The 22,399-nt window shown below is 42.7% G+C and overlaps 1 protein-coding gene and 1 pseudogene across 2 annotated transcripts in view; both read right to left on the reverse strand.

The window, feature by feature from the left end:
• The window catches only part of LOC146635417 (NXPE family member 3-like), a 70,285-nt gene that overhangs the window by 40,586 nt on the left and 7,300 nt on the right, over positions 1 to 22,399 (reverse strand). The window lies entirely within an intron of this gene.
• LOC146635418 (NXPE family member 3 pseudogene) lies at positions 11,866 to 12,983 on the reverse strand (annotated as a pseudogene). The gene is made up of 2 exons (XR_014905109.1): positions 12,631 to 12,983; positions 11,866 to 12,539 (listed from the first exon to the last, which is right to left on the reverse strand). The product of XR_014905109.1 is annotated as an NXPE family member 3 pseudogene (transcript).

Here is a 22,399-nt window from a genome sequence, read left to right on the forward strand (position 1 = left end):
AAGAGGGGCCTGAAAGCTGAAGGCTCTGCCTCCCATTCTACTTTTAAATACTCTAGGAACAACAAGTAGTTCTGCAGAGCGAGAGCGAAGTGCTCTAATAGGGTGATATGGTACTACAAGGTCATTAAGATAAGATGGGGCCTGATTATTTAAGACCTTGTATGTGAGGAGCAGGATTTTGAATTCAATTCTGGATTTAACAGGAAGCCAATGAAGGGAAGCCAAAACAGGAGAAATATGCTCTCTCTTTCTAGTCCCTGTCAGGACTCTTGCTGCAGCATTTTGGATTAACTGAAGGCTTTTCAGCGAGTTTTTTGGACATCCTATAATAATGAATTGCAGTAGTCCAGCCTGGAAGTAATAAATGCATAAACTACTTTTTCAGCGTCACTCTGAGACAGGATTTTTCTAACTTTAGAGATGTTGTGCAAATGGAAGAACGCAGTCTTACATATTTGTTTAATATGTGTGTTGAAGGACATATCCTGGTCAAAAATGACTCCAAGGTTCCTCACAGCGTTACTGGAGGCCAAGGTAAAGCCATCCAGAGTAAGAATCTGGTTAGATACCATATTTCTAAGATTTTCGGGGCCGAGTACAATAACCTCAGTTTTATCTGAATTAAGAAGCAGAAAGTTAGCGGCCATCCAGGTCTTTATGTCTTTAAGACATTCATGCAGTTTAACTAATTGGTGTGTGTTATCTGGCTTCATAGATAGATAGAGCTGGGTGTCATCTGCATAGCAGTGAAAATTTATGCTATGTCTTCTACGGGAAGCATGTATAGTGTAAACAGAATTGGACCTAGCTCCATAATTAACCTCAGTGTGTGAAGAGGACTCTCCATTTACATGTACAAATTGGAGTCTGTTAGATAGATATGATACAAACCACTGCAGTGCAGTACCTGTAATACCTACAGCATGTTCTAATCGCTCTAATAGGATATTATTGTCGACAGTATCGAATGCTACACTGAGGTCTAGCAGGACAAGCACAGAGATGAGTCCACTGTCAGAGGCCATAAGAAGATCATTTGTAACCTTCACTAAAGCTGTTTCTGTGCTGTGCTGAGCTCTGAAACCTGACTGAAACTCTTCAAATAAGCCATTCTTCTGCAGATGATCTGTTAGCTGTTTGACAACTACTCTTTCAAGGATTTTTGATATGAAAGGAAGGTTGGAGATTGGCCTATAATTAGCTAAGACTGCTGGGTCTAGAGATGGCTTTTTGAGTAAAGGTTTAACTACAGCCAGCTTGAAGGCCTGTGGTACATAGCTAATTATTAGAGATAGGTTGATCATATTTAAGATCGAAGAATTAATTAATGGCAGGACTTCTTTGAGCAGTTTTGTAGGAATGGGGTCTAAAAGACACGTTGATGGTTTGGAGGAAGTAATTATTGAAGTTAACTCAGAAAGATCAATTAGAGAAAAAGAGTCTAACGTAACATCAATGGTACTAAGAGTGGCTGTAGATAATATTACATCTGTAGGATGATTATTGGTAATTTTTTCTCTAATGATAAAAATTTTATTTGTGAAGAAGTTCATGAAGTCATTACTAGTTAACGTTAAAGGGATGGTTGGCTCGAAAGAGCTCTGACTTTTTGTCAGCCTGGCTACAGTGCTGGAGAGAAACCTGGGGTTGTTCTTATTTTTTTCAATCAGTGACGAATAGTAAGATGTTCTGGCTTTGCGGAGGGCTTTCTTATAAAGCAACAAACTATTTCTCCAGGCTAAATGATGATCCTCTAAATTTGTGACACGCCATTTCCTCTCCAGCTTACGAGTCATCTGCTTTAGGGTACGTGTTTGAGAATTATACCACGGAGTCAGGTACTTCTGATTAGAGACTTTAGTTTTCACAGGAGCTACAGTATCCAGAGTCGTACGTAGTGAGGAGGTGAAATTATTAACAAGATAATCGACCTCTGTTGGAGTAGCGTTCAGATAGCTGCTCTGCTCCATGTTGGTACAGGTCATTCAAGATGATAACAGTGGTTGGATAATATTCTTAAACTTAGTTACAGCGCTTTCAGAAAGACATCTACTTTGATAAAGTCTACTCTCCACTGCTGTGTAATCAATTATTGTAAATGTAAATGTTATCAGGAAATGATCAGACAGGAGAGGGTTTTTAGGAAACACTGTTAAATGTTCAGTTTCTATGCCATATGTTAAAACAAGATCTAGAGTGTGATTAAAGGGGTGGGTGGGTTCTTTTACATTTTGAGAGAAGCCAATTGTGTCTAATAACAGATTAAATGTCATGTGGAGGCTGTCATTTTTAGCATCTACATGGATGTTAAAATCACCCACAATAATTATTTTTATCTGAGCTGAGCACTAAATCAGATAACAATTCAGAGAAATCAGACAGAAACTCGGCGACACAGAGTTTGTGTGTCGCCGAGTGGGGAAAAACGGTTAGACACATGAACAGGTTTGGTGGTGTACCTGGGGCTTCTGTTTAGGACTATGCTTCCTCCTCACCGTCACCCAGCCGCCCTCTTTCCCCAGCTGCTTGGGGTCTGCCGGGGAACAGCTAGCGGGGCCTACGCTATCTTCGGCTGCACCAGCTACAGGGGCCTGGCTAGCTACGGGTGAATGAAGGGTGCGAAGCCGAGTCCCCAATTCAGTAATCCTGGCCTCCAGAGCTGCAAATATGCTACATTTGTTACAGATATCATTACTGCTAAAGGAGGCCGAGGAGTAACTAAACATCTGACACAATGAGCAAGAAAGCGCAGAAGGGACAGGTGAAGTAGCCATGGTGCTAACGAGTCGACTACGAGCTAAGCTAGGCTAGCGAAACAGTACCGAGACAGTGAGTGAATACTTTGGCTATTGTCGGGATGAAATATTATTTTACTGTTACTATTCATAATCATTATTATGACTGTTGCATCACTTATGATTTATCATTATTATCATCTCATTGACACATTTATTGAAACGGTTGATGTTATATTAAAGTCTGTATTTCAGGTGTTAGTATAATTACATTATAATCTTATATACACATATATTGCCTTTTTTTGCTTATTAAAGAGTTGAAGCTCTCTCAAGTTAATTAATGGTTTGAAGCTACAGCCGACGCGAGTTCGACTGATCTAAGGAGCAAAGTTCAGCTATTGAAAGGTTGCCTACATGCTTACAGTACTATTTACCACATATTATATATGTTGTCTAGAGATGAAATAAAGGCCGTGTGCCCTGTGGTATTGATGTTTGCCTGGTAACAGATGACGCAGAGGGAGGTCATGCACTAAGGTTAAAAACACAGACACATAGTCTGTGTACACAGTATTTAGTAACTGACTGCAAATGTTGTTTACCTGCATATGTGACAGTTTAGTTCTGATAAGCCCAGAGGAGTGTAATAACAGGAAGCATCTGGCAGGTGGTGGAGGAACATAGGAAGTAGCTGTTCTTTTTTAGAATATCTCTTACCTAGAATTACTGGAACATGCATGTTGTTTTTCATCTGCGGTGACGCATATTACTGGTCATCATATGTATAAATATTACACCCCAAGCATTGTCCGGGGAAGATCGACGCTGTTTGAGTGATCGTGCTCGACTTCCCCCCATATGTGTTTCAATAAAATCCTTGTTTTGACGCACCTTACTGGGACTTTGCAGTCATTTGTCTTTTCCTCAAAAATGCGAATTGGGACACTATAAATTAGGTAGTGAGTACACAGAAAGTGTGCTTCGGATGAAGAACGTGGAGATTATACTATGAAAAAAGAATGTATTTAAAAGTTTTTAAATAAATTGCTAAGCAGATAAGCTACTCAGAAACACCACTGTGTTTGAGCAGGAACAAGAAGTGATACTCTACCACAGAGCGAGCGAACACCAAGTGACAGCGCTACCAAGAGTGCCAGTAAAAAGTAAAAAGAATCAAATTTACCATCACTAGTGCTGTGTGCTTTTCTTCAATGTCCTTAGTATTTCTCCTAGGTCTTTGTGCCAGTTTAGTTCCCTACTTATTTCATGTTTCTAGTTTCTTGTTTATTTTTTTCCTGTATTCAGTGTGGAGTTTTTCCAGCAAATGAAGCTGCCATTTTAAGTTTACTTTTCCGTGTTCCGAGTCCTGCATTAGTGTCCTTCCTCCTGCCTGCCACACAGACTAACCATGACAGACGGAACAAACCATGACTTGAAAATATAAATTTAAAAAGAAATGTTACACTCTGGCACAGAGTTAAATGCCAGCATTCAGACATTAAACAGACTTTGACAGGACTGCAGAAATTCCCCACACTGACATCCATGCTCACCACAGGTGTTCCCGGGTGTTTTGTTCCATCTTTCTTTGTTCTGTATCCTGCCTTATGTTTCAACATATAAAAAAATAAAATAAAAAATAAATAAATTCTCACCTCGAGAATGTCCATGACATATATCATGGAGATGAATACAAAAACAGCCAATAGTAGGAAAATGCAGCCACATTTCGGAAGGCGAGAATAAACCTGCATTTTACAAAGTGGAGACATCGTAAATAAACAGTGAATACTCTGGGTGTAGTACACTCTGACTTGCTCAACTGGTTTTGGAAAAAACAGCATTCAGTGGTCTGAGTGAGGAAAAGTAAATATCTCTGTGCCTTTGCCTCTGCGCTCCTTCTCGGGATGGAGCCCTTGTGGCTCCTCCCAGGACTCCCGTCTGATGTCAAACAGGTGGATATATAAGCTACCTGTCTGACAAGATTACCACTCATGACTCATATTTAATTGGATAGCAGTTCTGAACTCTAAAAACAGTTATTAACAACAGCAGTTGTTAGACATGAATATTTGCATTAATTTGCTCATCGAACCGCAGTTCTGTGACTCTACAAAAAACTACTTTACTGAACATTAGTGATGTGTCGGTCGCGAACAAAACGGCTCTGAGAGCCGGATCTTTGAAGTGAACGACGGGAGCTGTGTTTCTTTTTTTCTTTCTCTCTCTCTCTCTCTCTCTCTCACCTTTTTCGCTTCACGCCACACGCGAGCCTTGTGTTTGCACTGATCAGAGGGAGGAGGAGTGGTAGTTACACTCTAGTGATGGGATTTTCAGGTCTTTTTAGAGAACCGGCTCTTTTGGCTCCGAACCGGCTTTCCAGGTTGTTTTGTTGCTTTAATTAATTTATTATAAACAATAATACAAAATTATGCACAAAAGGAATTACTAATGTAAAAAAAGTCATTTTTTTATATATGTTTATATATAAATATATGCGGTGGCCCCTAGAGACAAAACGCATACAAACTCCAAAACACATTTCTTGCATTAACTGAACTTCCAAAACAGAGCTACCTAGATCACTTAAATTACACAGTTGAAAGCATATGTGTATTGTTTGTGTATTTATACACAAGCACTCATATATATTCAAATAATTAAAAATAATGTTCATTTACCTGTTACTACCACACACCAAATCCGGTCGTTGGTATTTCCTGGCTTGTGTAGCCACTAGGTAAGAAAAGCTCAACACTCCGCCTAGCATCCTGAAGCACTTCTGTTGTGTTTTGTACGTGTTTTGGAGTTTGTGCGTGCTTCGGAGTTTGTACATGTTTTGGAGTTTGTATGTGCTTTGTCTCTAGGGGCCACCGTAAGTATACTTTTATTTATTCACTCCACATAAAGTGTAATAAATAAATCATATAATACAAAAACCAACTATTCACATTTCAACTTTTAACCATTTAAATTTTCAGCTTTTTCCTATTAAACCAATTTAAAGTGAAACAACACAAAACACTGCAAACCACAACACAATTAAATTTAAATTTAAATCTGAAAAAAAAGAAGATGCACATTCTCTGTCATATGGGCCTGCATGAATAAACTTTCTGAATCCTTTATCGTCCGCAACTGAAAAATGTTGTGGATGATTACTATACTTTTCTAATGTGATGTTGTTGTCCCTGGCTCTCTTTATCTCTCTTTCCCTCCTGCTCTGTTGCAAGTCACCCTTGGGTTTGCGCTGAGCAGAGACGGCAAAATGTCTGTGAAGGTTCTCAGTCATCCAGGTCATTGTAGTCAAAGGAGCTTGCAAAGAAAAGCGTCTGGACTTCTTTAAGTTGCTTGAAGACGTTTCACCTCTCATCCGAGAAGCTTCAAATGGTGGGGAGTCCCAGATTTAAACCCAGTGGGAGTATCCCCCCACAGAGGGACAAAAGGATCCCCTGATGATCCTCTAATCGTCTGAGCCAAGGTGTGAAACTGGGTGTGGGTCCCAATCAGCCAGAGTTTCGGGTGAGTTCATTGTGAAACCTGGCCCCACCTTGTCATGTGAATTCCTGAGATCAGATGGCCCAGGATGTGAGTGGGCGTTAAGGCGTCTGGGAAGGGATCTCAAAACTGGATTATAGATGGCAGACAGTTGGTGTCGTAAACCACCGCCTCTGTTCAAAGATGGTCGCTCACAGTGGACATAGACGACTTCTTTCACTCCTCTTTCAAACCATCTGTCCTCTCTGTCCAAAATGTGAACATTGGCATCCTCAAAAGAGTGACCTCTGTCCTTAAGATGCAGATGGACTGCTGAGTCTTGTCCTGTGGAGGTGGCTCTTCTATGTTGTGCCATGTGCTTGTGAAGTGGCTGTTTGGTCTCTCCAATGTAGAGGTCTGGGCATTCCTCACTGCACTGTACAGCATACACCACATTGTTAAGTCTGTGTTTTGGGGTTTTGTCTTTCGGGTGAACCAGTTTTTGTCTGAGTGTGTTGCTGGATCTGAAATGCACCGGGATGTCATGCTTGGAGAAAACTCTCCTGAGTTTTTCTGATATAGGGATGTCATCCCCTATGTTTTCTACATAGGGGATGACAATGTTGTTGCATCTGTCCTTCTTATCCTCCCTCGCTGGTGTAGGGTCCTAATTACTCCAAGTTTGTGTTCCAGAGGGTGATGGGAGTCAAAGAGGAGGTACTGGTCTGTATGTGTGGGCTTCCGGTAAACTTCGATGTTGAGGTTGCCGTTCTCTTCAATGTGCACAGCGCAGTCCAGGAAAGGCAAACAGTTGTCCTTTGTGTCTTCCCTGGTGAACTTGATGTTTTTATCCACAGCGTTAATGTGCGCAGTGAAGGATTCCACTTCTTGTGTCTTGATTTTGACCCAGGTGTCGTCTACGATTTTAAAATAGATCCAAAATTCAATTGGAAGCGAGTATAAGGAGGCCAGAACTGGAGTAATATGCTAAAAGTGTCTTTTATCAGTTAAAAATGGTGCAGCATCATTCTACACGAGTTTCAGGCGTGACATGGAATACAACACAAGGAGGGTAAACCCAATAAACTAAACAACTTAGGACAGATAAAATAACTCCAACAAAAAAAAAAAAAAACTTTACATGAAACAGGAACACAGGAAAAACTAAGAACGCTGGGACGAATGACCCAGGATCCTGACATAATGTGTTTTTTTTAGATAATAGAATTTTAAAATATCCTCTACACAGAGTCATATCAGCAAAATTTCTAACAACACCCTGATACCTGCTCATATGTAATTGAACATTTAATTTTCTCAAACAAAAAATTATTACAACAGGGACCTAAAAGTTTGCATAATGTACATTGAGAAGTTTAAAGTTGCCTTAATTTTTTTCCGGCAAATCTGGGATGATCGGGTGAGAGGTATTTAATGAACTGATATGGAAAGATTCCAAAAATGAAACATTTCAATCTCAAAAATCACTTGAATTAAAAGCCTTCCGAGCTGAGAGTATCTTCACAGATCCAACAGAAACATGTGTCTCATCGCTTTTGATATGTTTTTTTCATGATAAAAAATAAAAAAATATTTCATGATTCCCCCTTTAATGCCTATTAAGGAAAATTGATCTTGAATCAATGAGTTTTGATGAAAAAGATCAACATTGTGCTCCACATTGAAAAGCATTCTGATTTTTCTTCTGCATTTGATTCAAATTGAGGCTCTGCTGATTAGATATTTTTGTCGTGGTGATTCCTGAAAGAGCCTTCAGATGGTTTTCATTACTCACACGTGTGAACTTAACACCTGTCTGTCCTCCACCTGTTGATATTCATCACTAAGACAAACACGCTCTGTCAAAATCCAAACACTAAGTGCAGCACACGAAGTATCTAACATAGTACAAAGTAGGAGAAATACGCATCTCTGTATATACATGTGTCGCTGCTGGCTGCAAGTCTGACATCAGACATTCAGCCAAAAGAGCTGATTTACATCATTCTAATGAAAAACCTCACCTCCAGAAGATGATGGTGACAGACAAAGGAGAATCAAACCCAGCACGGCTCTTCTGGACACGTTCATCTTTGTCAGAAGTAGCAGTAACGTTGAAGAGCTGCTTCTTCTTGGTGCGTTAGGGTGCTGTGAGCACTTGTACTCTTGTCTAACTGGCCACAGTCTCCACTGTTCAATCGCAGGTTTTCTGCTTCAGCCCATCTGCCTCATCCTTCAGACTGGACGCAGAGTTGGAGGTTTGCTGCTCTCTACTGTTCATGTGTGAACTGCCTTAAATCCACATTCAGTTATTATTAAATCAACACTGAAAGTGCACAAAATGGGGAAGGAGACTACACATAAGATATCAACATTTGTTTGAGACACTTCCATGTTTGAAATCCTCAAACAAATGTTAACATTTGACAAGTATAATCCAAGTAAATAGAAAATGCAGCTTTGAAATGATGATTTCATTTGCTAAGGGGAAAAAAATTATCCTACCTTCCTGGGACCACGTGAAGAAGTAATCCTCCCCCAAACCTGCTATATGGTTATGTTACTACTGGCAGGGGCAATCAACCATTTGTAATAACTGTAAATGAGTCTTTGACATCACTGTGGAGGAATTTTACCCACTCTGCTTTGCAGAATATGCAGCAAACTGAGAAACCAGGAGGAGGCTAAATACTTTTTACAGCACTGTGAATTGGTTTACCACCCTTTAATGTAAGCAAGATAGACTTTATATGCTAGAAAATGAGATTCATATGTATAATAACGATTTTTAAAAATAGTTGAGTGTTGAACTGCACACACAGACAGCAGGGGGCATCTGTTTCTGCTGTGATGAACACCATACAAGCAAAAAGAGATCATGCTAAAGGATGTTGACTGACAGTGTGTTGCAACTCTGTTAAACGTGGACTCACAGACAGATTCACTCATTTCAGAGCAGAGGATATCACTGCCTTGCATGAACTTCATAACAAACATTTATAAAGCTGCTCGGAAATCAGGGAAAGACTTCAGTTCCCACAGTTTTATTCTCCTCTGGTTTAGTTTTAGTCTGAATTTGTCTTCAGTCTGACTTTGATGATAATCAGACTTCTCTGGTGAAATGACCCCCATGACTCTGAGTTGTGTATTTACACAACTAACAGAAGAAGACGGCCGTAGTGATAGACGGAGCGGTTCCGAACGACAGCAACATCAGGAAGAAGGAACACAAGAAGCTGGAGAAATAAAAAGGCCTCAGTGAAGAGCTGGAGAAGATGTGGAGGGTGAAGGTAACAGGAACAGCTAAGCGACTGCGCAGGACCCTCAAGCTCCCAGGCCTCTGGTAGATATTATCATATAATTATAAATTATTATTGTAAAATAAGTGGATTTTATAAATATCCTGAACAGAAATGTTAAGTTATTTAATTGCAAAGATGGTGACTAAAGTTTTAATTTCAGGTGGAAAAAATTGATTTCCTTAATTAAGGCATAAAAACTGTACTGGACCAAAATCAGAAATGTGCAGAGTGCAGCAAACAGGGGCGGTCCTAGCATGTTTGGTGCCCTAGGCTCTGCAGTCGTTCACTTTCCTGTTTCTCCGTATGAATAAAAGATACATAAGCTGAGAGTGTTTCTCAAAACTGGGTTGTTCATTTTAATCTCTTTGTCTTGTTTTCAGAAAACATCAAATTTTAATGAATTTAAAATAATAATATTCTGCATGTACACCCATCAAATACATAATATTTTAGGTTGTTCATTTGATGTAAAACTGCTTCCAGGTTTGTTACACCAACTGTTTCACTTCATAGATGCTTATTTTTCTGATCTAGTTATTTTTTTTCTGAAAATCTAAAATTTTACAATCCTACTATTTATCCTAATATGATTTATCCTAAAGTCCCAAAGAAGGATTTACTTACTTGGACTAACATGAACAAAGAAAAAAGTCAAAAAATGCTTGCAGCGTCTAGTGCTTTCAACTAGGACGTATTGAATTATTGCAGTCAACAGTGAGAGGACATTTATTCTCTTGGCATCTGTAGCTCTAGTACCTCCAGTAGCCAGAGCTGGAGATTTTTATGAATGGGAGTCACTGGTAGGATCAAGAACAAGGGTGACGGTGGTGTTGGCATTTGGAAAAAAAAGTGAAAGAAAACATATGGCATTAATTATATTTTAATTAAATGCTTATTTTGTATTATTTTATTATAATTTAACATGTACTTTATAACGGACAAAACACATGACATGCTGCGCAAAGTATTCCCTTCAGTGGGTAGTAGGTACATTTGTTGTTAGTATAACTCCAAAAATGGTGCTCCTGTGTGGTAACTCGCAAAAACAAAGAGAATTTTGTTTTTTCAAAGCAGTTTTATTTATTTAACTTCACTTCTGGACATAATTGGCAAGCTAATGTAACAATAATCGGTATCTATCTGTATATTGTGAAAATGATGTTAACAAAAAACAAATAATCAACTCTGAACAACCTTTCCAAATAATTCATACACCACATAGTTACATGACATTTTCCAAACACCTTTCAGACACAAATTAGCATGCACAATGCAAGAAGAAAGGAAAAACTACTTCACACTCAAGTCAAGTCTCAACAAATCATGTCTGAGATACTTCAGTTTATTTAGAAAAAAATAATTTTCTTTAGTAATCACCAGTCCACTCCAGCTAAGTTCAGTGAATAGGAAAAAAAAAACACTTTGGTTTCCAAACAGACTGCAATGTGGAAACAAAAGAAGAAAGTGTGTGAGGCATTCTCAGACACAGAATTACAAAATTTTGCAAAATCAAGAAACAAATTCAGGGCTGGCAGTCAACCATAATAACCAGCTGGATGGACGTAAGCTGTGACACAGATTTGGAGGATAACTTTGGTCTGCTTCCTTACCGGCCTCTCTCCACACTGACAACTAGGCCTATTATAAAAAGAACATAATGGGTTGAACCTTCAGTGAAGCACCAAATCTGAGTGATGTAATTGGTTGACCCGCATGATGGAAACACATAATTATATAAAATCACATTTAGAGAAAGCATAATATTTCAGGTTCTTCCCATCTTAGGAACACACTGGAACATGTCAGCTTTGCTGGTTGTTTTTCATTTTTAACCCCTCATGTTACTATTTTATGTTTGGTATAATAACTAAAAAGTAAAACTGGCTTTTTAAATGGGTTTTGATTTATTATTATGAATATTGAAAGAAACAGAAAATATAAAAGGGATAGTAGAATTTTTGAATTGTAAATATAAAAGCACTAATAGAAAAAAAGCCCCAATTGAAGTCTAAGAGAATGCAAGAGTTGACATCACATTGGAACAGTGAAAACTGGAGTAATGTCTTCATAAACTGCACTGTGAAGAGTGAAGTAGATAGATTAGATGAGAATCGAATATGTTTATAAATGGAGTACTGAAACACATCTATTGGAGATTATGTGTCGGAATTTCAGGGGACCACGCCTCCAAACACGCTCCTTCCGTTTGTCATCTATATAGGTTCCCCCAGTTCTGCAAGCTGTTCATTCTTGTTTATGTGCCTCACCCTCCCTCCCTCCCTCCCTCCTTGTTCTCAATTCTTTAACTTCTTAACACTTATTTAGTGCATGGGGATCTGCCAGGCCCGGGAGCCATCGCCAAACCACTTCGAGGCCTTTCGCAAACCGCAGCTCAATTCATGTTCTAGCATTCACCTTTACCCACTAAACGCTTTCAAACCTAAAATGAGGAAGTCGGCCCAACTAGTGAATCCGCCCTTTGGCGGGCATATGTATGACAAGAAAACATTAATCATGTTCTTGATAATTGGAGGTTGTGGGTGCATGCTGTGTGACAGGTGGTGGGCCAGAACCATCTCCCAGGCATCCACCAGATGGACATTCAATCCTTTGAATATAGCCTTGAGTGCCTTTAGCCGCTGAAAAGTGTACCAGTCGCTGTTAACAAATGCGCCAAGAATTGTATAAGGTTTGGGATTTCCAGTCCGAATGACAACCACTGTGCCTGGAGCCCTGGACAGTAGCCATACCACTGCACTGCGGATGGACATCAGTCGACGAATGTAGAACCCAATAGGGAAAGTGTCAAAGTGTGCCCAGATGCCAAAAACTACTACAGTGTTACTGCCTCCAAGCACATTGTCCAGCTCATTGGCAATATAATGCAGCTCCATGGATGGGACACTGACAGTACGTAGAGGAGGACCATGGGCGCGGAACATCACAAAGATGTTATTTGCATAGTCCAGGGCCATTAAAGGTCAGACTGATTTGTGGCTATGAAGGTTAAACTCCTTTAGATCTAAAAGAATTCCAAAGGGAATAAATTAAACTACATAAATAAAATAGTGTAAATAAAATATTGTTGTTTGCCAGGTTTGCAGAGCAGCTACCTGGTAGTGCTGCATTAAAGTACTCAAACCACTGCCTCATTGTGGAGTCTCCATACATATGGACCAGCTTTCCTTTCAGACACCGAGTGATGGCTGAGGAAGTGTTGAACTGATGAACGGTGGTCCCACCTAGTGCTCGCCACACACCCTGGTAGTAATAGCCAGACGGTTCAGACTCCACACTACTGCAGTTCACCTCTAACTGACCTGGTAAGCAGTAAAACAGACAATTGTGTGTGTTTTTTACTTAATATGAAAAAGAAACAAACAAAGTCTATTCTTAACCTGTTTGTAGCAATAAAACTTGCAATAAAACAGCTGGTTAACCAGCTGGGATTCTGGGCACGACGCACAGCAGCGGCGCACGTCGGCCCAAATTCCCGGCCAATAGAATCGGGCCATTATGCGCTCCAGAGTTTTCTCACAACCCAAATGCCCTGCCATGGGGTTTGAATGAGCTGCCTGAAAAATCGTTTCCCGGCGGCTTTGCGACACCAACAACTGGGTGCGGATCTCATTAGTGTGAGTGTCGCGGCTCACTCGATAAAGCCAATCGTTCTGCAATTGGAAATGAGGGTAAGTCCGCGCAGCGTCAGGGCGCACCAAGCGACCATCAATATCTATCACTTGGTCATAGGCTGAGCATAGGGTGTCGTCCCGAGACTGCTCTAGTGGAAAATCTTCAGTGGGGTGCATAACGGGAGGCAGTGGGGCTTCTGCAGAAGTCCCGTCCACCTCCTCCCCCCCAGAGTCGGTGTCAGTCGACCCCACATCACTGCTCAGCGCCGCGTAAACATCACACGAATTTACAGACCGCGATCGCATCCCCGCGTACTGCCCCAATAAGCTGTGGAACCAATCTGTGCCCAAGATAAGGGGATGCGACAGGCGCGGGCTAACTGCCACCTTAACTCTATGCGTTTTGCCCCTGAATTTCAACAACAGTGACACAACCAGGTACTTGTGAATATCCCCATGCACACATTTCACCTCCACCCACTCTGCTTCCAACAATGCCCTGGGGCGAACCAAGCTTTGGTGAACCAGGGTCTGGGTACAGCCCGTGTCCACCAAAGCATGGCGTATACCCCCTTGACACCTTACCGGTATGCGGTACGTCCCTCCCGGACCGGGAGCAGGTGCTGGAGCCCCAGCGACTCGGAACACCTGACCGACCACACCTGACCGACCTCCATTACCGGGCAGTCCCTGCGCAGATGTCCCGGCCGTCCGCACTTCTAGCAATCTGGTCCCAGCATTTGTGCGACTCCCTGTGGCTCCGGGCTGGCGTCGGGTCTGTCAGTGTTTGCAACCAGGAGCAGCGCTGCGAACGGATTCCTCGGGCTCCAAGCACCGGCCCTCTCTGACCCACTGACCACGCCTCTCTTCCTCCTAGCAGCAGGCGGCGGCGGCCGCTCCGAGGCCCCTCCCCTCGGCCGCAACGCTTGGGGAGCCGGCAGCGGTCCCGCCGCCAGGTGATCTTCCGCCAGTGTCACGGCAGTGGTCAGGTCCGGCGGACGGTGACAGCAGACCCAGCGAGCCGTAGCTTCCGGCAGGCCCTCCACAAACTGCTCCAAGACCACCAGGTTCAGCAACCGCGCCTCCTCCTCCGTCAGACCCGACCGCAACCAACTCGCCGCAGTGTCTTCCAGCTGACGAGCCCAAGCGAACGGCCGCTTCCCCTCCAACATCCGGCTCGCTCGAAATCGCTGCCGGTAGTCCTCCGGGGTGAGCCCAACCCAATCCAGCACCGCCCGGCAGACATCCGCATACACAGTCCGGGACACTGGGGGCCAGTGTTGGGGAGTAACGGAATACATGTACCGCCGTTACGTATTTAAAATACAAAATATGAGTAACTGTATTCCGTTACAGTTACCGTTTAAAAAGGTGGTATTTAGAATACAGTTACTTTGTTAAAATAAACGGATTACACAGGTATGTTCTGTTGTTCCAAGCGGCAGCGTTACGGTTGCCATGGTTACAGGGTGACTCTCTCTCTCTCTGCGACTGTGTGTTTCCTGGGTGAGAGAGCACCTTTTTGTTGTTGTTGTTGTTGTTGTGCTAAGCTAATAGGCAGAATGCTACAGACATAGCTCTAAAGAATGTAGCCTCATGGGCAGTGTAGTCCGTGTTGCAGGGAGAATGGACTGCCATACACGTTATGTGTCTGTGAGCGAGGGAGGGAGAAAAAGGAAAAGTATGAGTTGTCATCGAGCAAAAACGGGAGCTGGAAGCATGTAAATATAATAATAACCACTGCAGCCAAGAAGAGAGCCTGACGAGCCCAGCTGTAAGTAAGCTACTAAGACTCGACTGTACACCGTCTTCGTGTTTTCCTCCGAAAACAATAAGTTCCGTTGGAGCAGCCTTTCAACGCCTCTCTGTCTCTCGCAAGCAAAGTTGACCCAGACAACAAAGTAAAGCTATTTTTCAGCTACGAGCCCGACACGGAAAAAGACGTATTAGCCAGAGGTCCCTTTACTACGGTTCGGAGCCGCGCACCTTCAGCAACAGTAATAAATCACACAGCAATAGTACATTCACGTAGTTGTAAAAAGCATGATAATATATTAAGTAATCCAAAGTATTCAGAATACGTTACTCTCATTGAGTAACGTAACGGAATACGTTACAAAATACATTTTGGGGCATGTATTCTGTAATCTGTAATGGAATACATTTTAAAAGTAACATTCGAAACACTGCCGGGGGCAGACTGAAGGTCACCATCTGCGCGTCCACAGACAGCAGCGGCAGCAGCCTGGGAGCCCACTCCTCTTCAGGCCACCGGCAGGCAAGCGCCGTGGCCTGTAACGTCTCCAGAAACGTCAGGGGATCCTCCCCATCACCCATCCGGTGCAGCGGGGGAGGCGGGGGCGGCGCAGCCGGACCCCCAGCAACTGTTGCAGCGCCGCCGTCTGCTGAGCCGCTTGTTGGCGAAGCAAAGCTAGCTGCTGGTCCTGGGCCGCCGCCTAGCGCACGGATATAGCGGCCAGATCCTGCATCATCTGTCCCAGAATCTGCAACGGCTGGACAGGCGGCAGGCTGGGCGGCGGGCGGGCCGGCGGGGTGAGCGGCAGGAAGATCCGGCGGGGGGCCCGACATGACAACACACACCAGGGTTTTGGCACCACTTGTGACACAGGACCCACACACACACATGTTATGCTTAGCGTCTTTTTATTTTGACAATAATCTGCGTTTTTTTTGGCACCCGCCTTGAACGCAGCCACTCCGTCTCTCTGCCAGCATCATCTGCTCCATCTCACTGTGGGAACACAAAAAGACATCTCCCTCATTAAAGCAGTCCTGTACACCTGTTGCCTCCCCGCCTCCATGCCGCCCAGAGAGCTCACTGTGTCACCCCTCCTCTGCAGCAGGCCAACAAACCACACCCCTGCCACACTGGCCATTTTCGACTTTTATCATATCCCATATGCCTTCCCATAGGGTTATATGGGCGGGCTGCCTGGAAAATCATTTCCCGGCAGCTTTTTGGCACCAACAAGTGGGTGTGTTGGTATTCTGTGTGAGTGTCTGGACTCACTCAGTACAGTCTATCTCTAATCAGTAGAGAATGTGTAAATGTCAGTTCTGTGTCAGGGTGCACCATGTGAACATCAATTTTTATTACTTAATCAAAGGCTAAGCATAGGGTGTCAACACGAGACTGCTCACATGTAATTAATTGATTTGAGATTCAGCTTCAGATGCAGAAAAAAACAGGATTACTCCTTGAAATCTGCAAATGTGCTCTTCAGTTAAGGGCCTCCAAACAACAAAAGTCCTCCAGAAGGCACAGCACCAGCTGCTCAATTAACGGGTGAGATAAACACATTTTAGCATCAATGTACTAAAAAGAAGCAGAGCAAATACGTATGAAAGTTTCAACCTGTCTCAGCAATGCAATACCCCCCAGCATGGATGCTGGGGGTATCAACATGGAAGAGAGAAAGCAATCGCATTGCTTGGTAATGACAACAACTTATCGTCCTTCTGGCAAAAAAGGGTAAGTGCGCAGTTTTGCTAAACCAGAGGGACTATAGTGATAAAACTTTGTCACTGCTCAGTGACCAAAATACAGTGGGGCAAAAAAGTATTTAGTCAGCCACTGATTGTGCAAGTTCCCCCACTTAAAATGATGACAGAGGTCAGTAATTTGCACCAGAGGTACACTTCAACTGTGAGAGACAGAATGTGAAAAAAAAATCCATGAATCCACATGGTAGGATTTGTAAAGAATTTATTCGTAAATCAGGGTGGAAAATAAGTATTTGGTCAATAACAAAAATACAACTCAATACTTTGTAACATAACCTTTGTTGGCAATAACAGAGGTCAAACGTTTACTATAGGTCTTTACCAGGTTTGCACACACAGTAGCTGGTATTTTGGCCCATTCCTCCATGCAGATCTTCTCGAGAGCAGTGATGTTTTGGGGCTGTCGCAGAGCAACACGGACTTTCAACTCCCGCCACAGATTTTCTATGGGGTTGAGGTCTGGAGACTGGCTAGGCCACTCCAGGACTTTCAAATGCTTCTTACGGAGCCACTCCTTTGTTGCCCGGGCGGTGTGTTTTGGATCATTGTCATGTTGGAAGACCCAGCCTCGTTTCATCTTCAAAGTTCTCACTGATGGAAGGAGGTTTTGGCTCAAAATCTCACGATACATGGCCCCATTCATTCTGTCCTTAACACGGATCAGTCGTCCTGTCCCCTTGGCAGAAAAACAGCCCCATAGCATGATGTTTCCACCCCCATGCTTCACAGTAGGTATGGTGTTCTTGGGATGCAACTCAGTATTCTTCTTCCTCCAAACACGACGAGTTGAGTTTATACCAAAAAGTTCTACTTTGGTTTCATCTGACCACATGACATTCTCCCAATCCTCTGCTGTATCATCCATGTGCTCTCTGGCAAACTTCAGACGGGCCTGGACATGCACTGGCTTCAGCAGCGGAACACGTCTGGCACTGCGGGATTTGATTCCCTGCCGTTGTAGTGTGTTACTGATGGTGACCTTTGTTACTTTGGTCCCAGCTCTCTGCAGGTCATTCACCAGGTCCCCCCGTGTGGTTCTGGGATCTTTGCTCACCGTTCTCATGATCATTTTGACCCCACGGGATGAGATCTTGCGTGGAGCCCCAGATCGAGGGAGATTATCAGTGGTCTTGTATGTCTTCCATTTTCTGATGATTGCTCCCACAGTTGATTTTTTCACACCAAGCTGCTTGCCTATTGTAGATTCACTCTTCCCAGTCTGGTGCAGGTCTACAATACTTTTCCTGGTGTCCTTCGAAAGCTCTTTGGTCTTGGCCATGGCGGAGTTTGGAGTCTGACTGTTTGAGGCTGTGGACAGGTGTCTTTTATACAGATGATAAGTTCAAACAGGTGCCATTCATACAGGTAATGAGTGGGGGACAGAAAAGCGTCTTACAGAAGACGTTACAGGTCTGTGAGAGCCAGAGATTTTCCTTGTTTGAGGTGACCAAATACTTATTTTCCACCCTAATTTACGAATAAATTCTTTACAAATCCTACCATGTGAATTCATGGATTTTTTTTTCACATTCTGTCTCTCACAGTTGAAGTGTACCTCTGGTGCAAATTACTGACCTCTGTCATCATTTTAAGTGGGGGAACTTGCACAATCGGTGGCTGACTAAATACTTTTTTGCCCCACTGTACTTGTGAGCCCCTGAAGCGAGACCCAAGAAATGGTTACAGGAAGAGGGTGATAGATGACATTCAGAACAAGACAATGCTTTTGGCTGGACCTCATACCACAGGCTATAAACAGGAAATCTACACCAAGTCTGTATGGTTTACCAAAGATACATAAACAGGGTGCACCTTTAAGACCGATTGTCTGTATGATCACCTCGGTCACCTATAACATCTTCAGGTTTCTGGCTTTGATCCTCAACCCGTTCGTTGGCAGCTCTGAACACCTCATCCAGAACACTTTGGATTTTCTTAGGAAGGTGAGAGATGACATTATGGAGGCAGATAAAACCATGGTCTCGTAAAATTTTACATCTCGCTTCATTTGTGTTCCAGTCACTGAAGCAGTGGAGGTATTTCGTAAGAGATTACAGGACGACCCCACCTTAGTAATAGGACCACTCTCAGCACTGACCAAGTGTGTTTGCTTTTAGAACTGTGTCTGAATTCCACCTATTTCACATACGACGGTCAATACTACAAGAATTATGGGTGCACGATGGCTTCCCCAGTTTCACCCATTGTAGTCAATTTGTTAATGGTGAGTGAGAAAGAGAGCTCTGCTGTCCTACACTGGAACACCATAAAATCATTGGTTCAGGTATCCATCTGTTCTCTCCTGCTTATTCTTTTCAGGGTCCTGGGGGGGCTGGAGCCTATTCCAGTTAGGTCGAGAGGCAGGGTATACCCTCGACTTGTCGCCAGTCTGTCACAGGGCTAACACATGGAGACGAACAACCATTTGCACCCAGATTCACACACACATTCACTATTATGGGCAATTTAGAATGACCAATTAACTGAACCCTACATACTGCATGTCTTTGGACCGTGGGAGGAAGCCGCAGTACCCGGAAAGAACCAATGCAAACACGGGGAGAACATGCAAAGTCCAGACAGAAAGGCCACAGCCAGGTGTTGGAATCGAACTCAGGACCTTTTTACCTTCTTGCTAATCATCGCACCACCATGCTGCCTCGTTCAGGTATGTTGGTGAAAATCAACTCTCAGGACTTACCATGATTCACTGATCACATTTACTCAGTGGAACAATACATCATGTTCACCAAGGAAAAAGGTGGCAGGTTAGCCTTCTTGTGAGGCTTCCACGAGTAAGGAGGGACATTTAAAAGTTGATGTGTACCATAAACTAACCCATACAGATAAGTATTTAAAGTTTGACCACTGGAGCACAAACTGTGTGTCATCGCACTACGACACAGAGCGAAAACCATCCCCACAGAGAGGCCAGGGAAGATATAGAGATGGAGATTAAGATATAGATGTTAGCAGTAAGATTTGTATTTTTACCTTTCTGCTTTGGAAAAACAGTGACATTGGCAGGTCCTGAAGCTGGAATGGAGACTTTCATGTTTACGCCGCTGAGGAAAATACACACAATAAAATCTTTTCACAAAAATTGAAAAGTATTAAAATGATTTTTAAACTAGAGAGACGTATTAAATACAGTCAATCAAATTCAAATTTTTATCATTGTCATATTTAGGTAACAATGGTACACAACTACTGACAATGAAAATTTTAGGCTCAGTAGGCAGCAAAAATAGCTCGAGTTATAAACTACCAATCATTGAGCTTCAGACAAGATTGAGAAAATATGGATCATTTTTCCAGGTAGCAAGCTACATAATTCCCTCTCTAGCAAATATTAAAAAGTGAGGGAATTTATTTTATGTGTTTTGAAAGCATTTGCAGAGTAGCACTTATTTTCCCTTGTATTAATTTTTAATTTTAGTAACTCTAAAAATTGAACACCACAGGTAATGCTCACCTCTGAAAAAGCTTCTCCATGGTTGTCAGGCTTTCTTTATATCCTCCATTGTAGTTGCTGATCCTGGTGTCACAACTCATATTTTCTGGCTTATAGCAGAACCATGGCTCACCTGTACGTAAATCTGTGTAGTTGCACACAGGCTGGGTTGGACGTAAACATACGTTACAGGTGGTTGTTCTAGTGAACAAGCTCGAGCGGAACTGACTCTTGAAGTAGATCCTGTCGGGTTCTTCTATGTTCACCCTGCGCAGCTCTGTGACTGCCTCACTGGGATGAACCAGTGTCACCTGGTAGGACAATTAATCAAAGTGTTGAAATTTGGGTCTCACAGAAATATATATAACATGTATCTGGTACATGGAACTGTTAAATATTATTAAGCAAGACAGAACTTCATTGTGCTACAGTAAATGTGAAGTTGTTGATATAAATAGTCCCTGCAGGCCAGGATAGGTCTGAACCTTTGATCTGGCACCAGGAAGCGCTGCGTCTCCTGATGTGTCACCTCTTATTCCTGTGACCATTAGCTTTCTTTACTCTGAGGCTTCCCACATCCTGGGGAGACCACACGTCCACGAATCCACACACAACCTGAGCCACTTGCACACACCTGTGGGTCCTGTGCACCTTGACCCTGAAGGTGAGCCCGAGCCTATTTCCCATTCCAGATGAGTTCAAGCCTCCCATATCTTTTGAGCCTGAGACTGTCCACCTCCACTGCTCATCATCTGCCAAGTTTCCAATGCCACATAATTTCCTTAGGGATTAAGTAAGTATCTTGAATGTGAAGGGATTCTGTCTTGCCTCCTCCATCATTGAGTTGTTGTATTGTAATATCCCCCCCCCCCCCCCCCCCCCCCCCCCCCGCCCAGGAGAAGGCTTAACACTAACCAACAGGCCATAGCGGTGGTAGACAAACTGAAGAAGAAGGCCGTAGTGATAGATGTAGCGATTCCGAATGACAGCCACATCAGGAAGGAATATGAGAAGCTGGAGAAATACCAAGGGCTCAGAGCTCAGAGAACAGCTTGAGAAGATGTGGAGGAGGAAGGTAACAGTGGTTCCTGTGGTAAGTGGAGCACTAGGTGCAGGGAACAGCTAAGATACTGTCTACAATAAGAATGTTTGGCATTGGCTTTAGCACAGCATCAAGTATGTAGTCATTAAGTGTCCCTCAAAGCTAAGTGCCTCATTATCCAGTTAAATATTGCTACTACAGAAATATTAGTCATCACAGAGTGATGTGCTATTTTCTTAATCACTTATCTTTGCTCATACACTTATTTTATTCTCTAGCTATCAACATAAAGAATAGCCCTTGACCACTAAGATACACACATTTTATTTTATTTTATTTTTAGTTTTTTATTTCTATTTTATTATTGCTAGTCTTATTGTTTTTTGTTATTATTTTTTTCTTTTTATTTCATTATCATTTCAGTTGATGCAACAATAAACTTCACGAATACGGGATAAATTAAGCATTCCTATCTTAAATCTGCTAGCAACTACAAATACATAGATAAACTCTTAGTGACTCCAGCAACAACTCCAGTAACAATAAAAATTAAAAGTTTTACCATCACCTCAACCTGTGCGCTTCCTTCCCAGAGTAAAGAGAATACAGCAGAGTAGGAACCATTGAGATGATCCACCACTTGTCCTGCAACACCAGCACCAAGGGTGGGGTTGTGCAGCTGGGCAAGTAAGACGTCTCCCCCATACTTCTTTGGACGGCCCATGAAGTCATATATTTTGATCAGGGCCTCCAGTTTATCCCCTATTTGCCACAGTCCCTCTCTCTTCCTGGGGAGAATGGTGAAGGTGCTGTGGGCTGGATCACTGCTGCTATTCATAAAAAGAGGTGATGGTAAAGATGGGGTTTCAGGCCAAGCAATGGACTCTAGCAGAAGTTGTTCTTCAAGAGTCTCCTCAGGGGACAGTGGTTTTAACTTGCAGAAGTTGTAATGTATGTCAACAGGTTGAGTTACAATGGCAGGTCTTGGGTAGGGGATGATGTAAGTGGTGTTTATTTTCTTCTGAAACTGGAAAAGGGAGAGAGCATGGCAGTTATATAAACGCTTCAAACAAAAGAAGTCTGTGTTTAGTTTTAAACACAACAAAATGAATGATTCCTCTTGACGTGACATTTCCTGCTTTCACTATCTTACTTGCAATGTATAATGCATGTCAGCTGAATTTCCCAAAGGAACCCACCCGAGGGATTAATAAAGTTTTATCTAATCT

The sequence above is a fragment of the Diplotaxodon limnothrissa genome, linkage group LG3 (genome assembly GCF_057381915.1).
Source record: "Diplotaxodon limnothrissa isolate DT_005_m linkage group LG3, D_limnothrissa_male_GT1.1, whole genome shotgun sequence".
In the NCBI taxonomy this organism is placed as follows: domain Eukaryota; kingdom Metazoa; phylum Chordata; class Actinopteri; order Cichliformes; family Cichlidae; genus Diplotaxodon; species Diplotaxodon limnothrissa.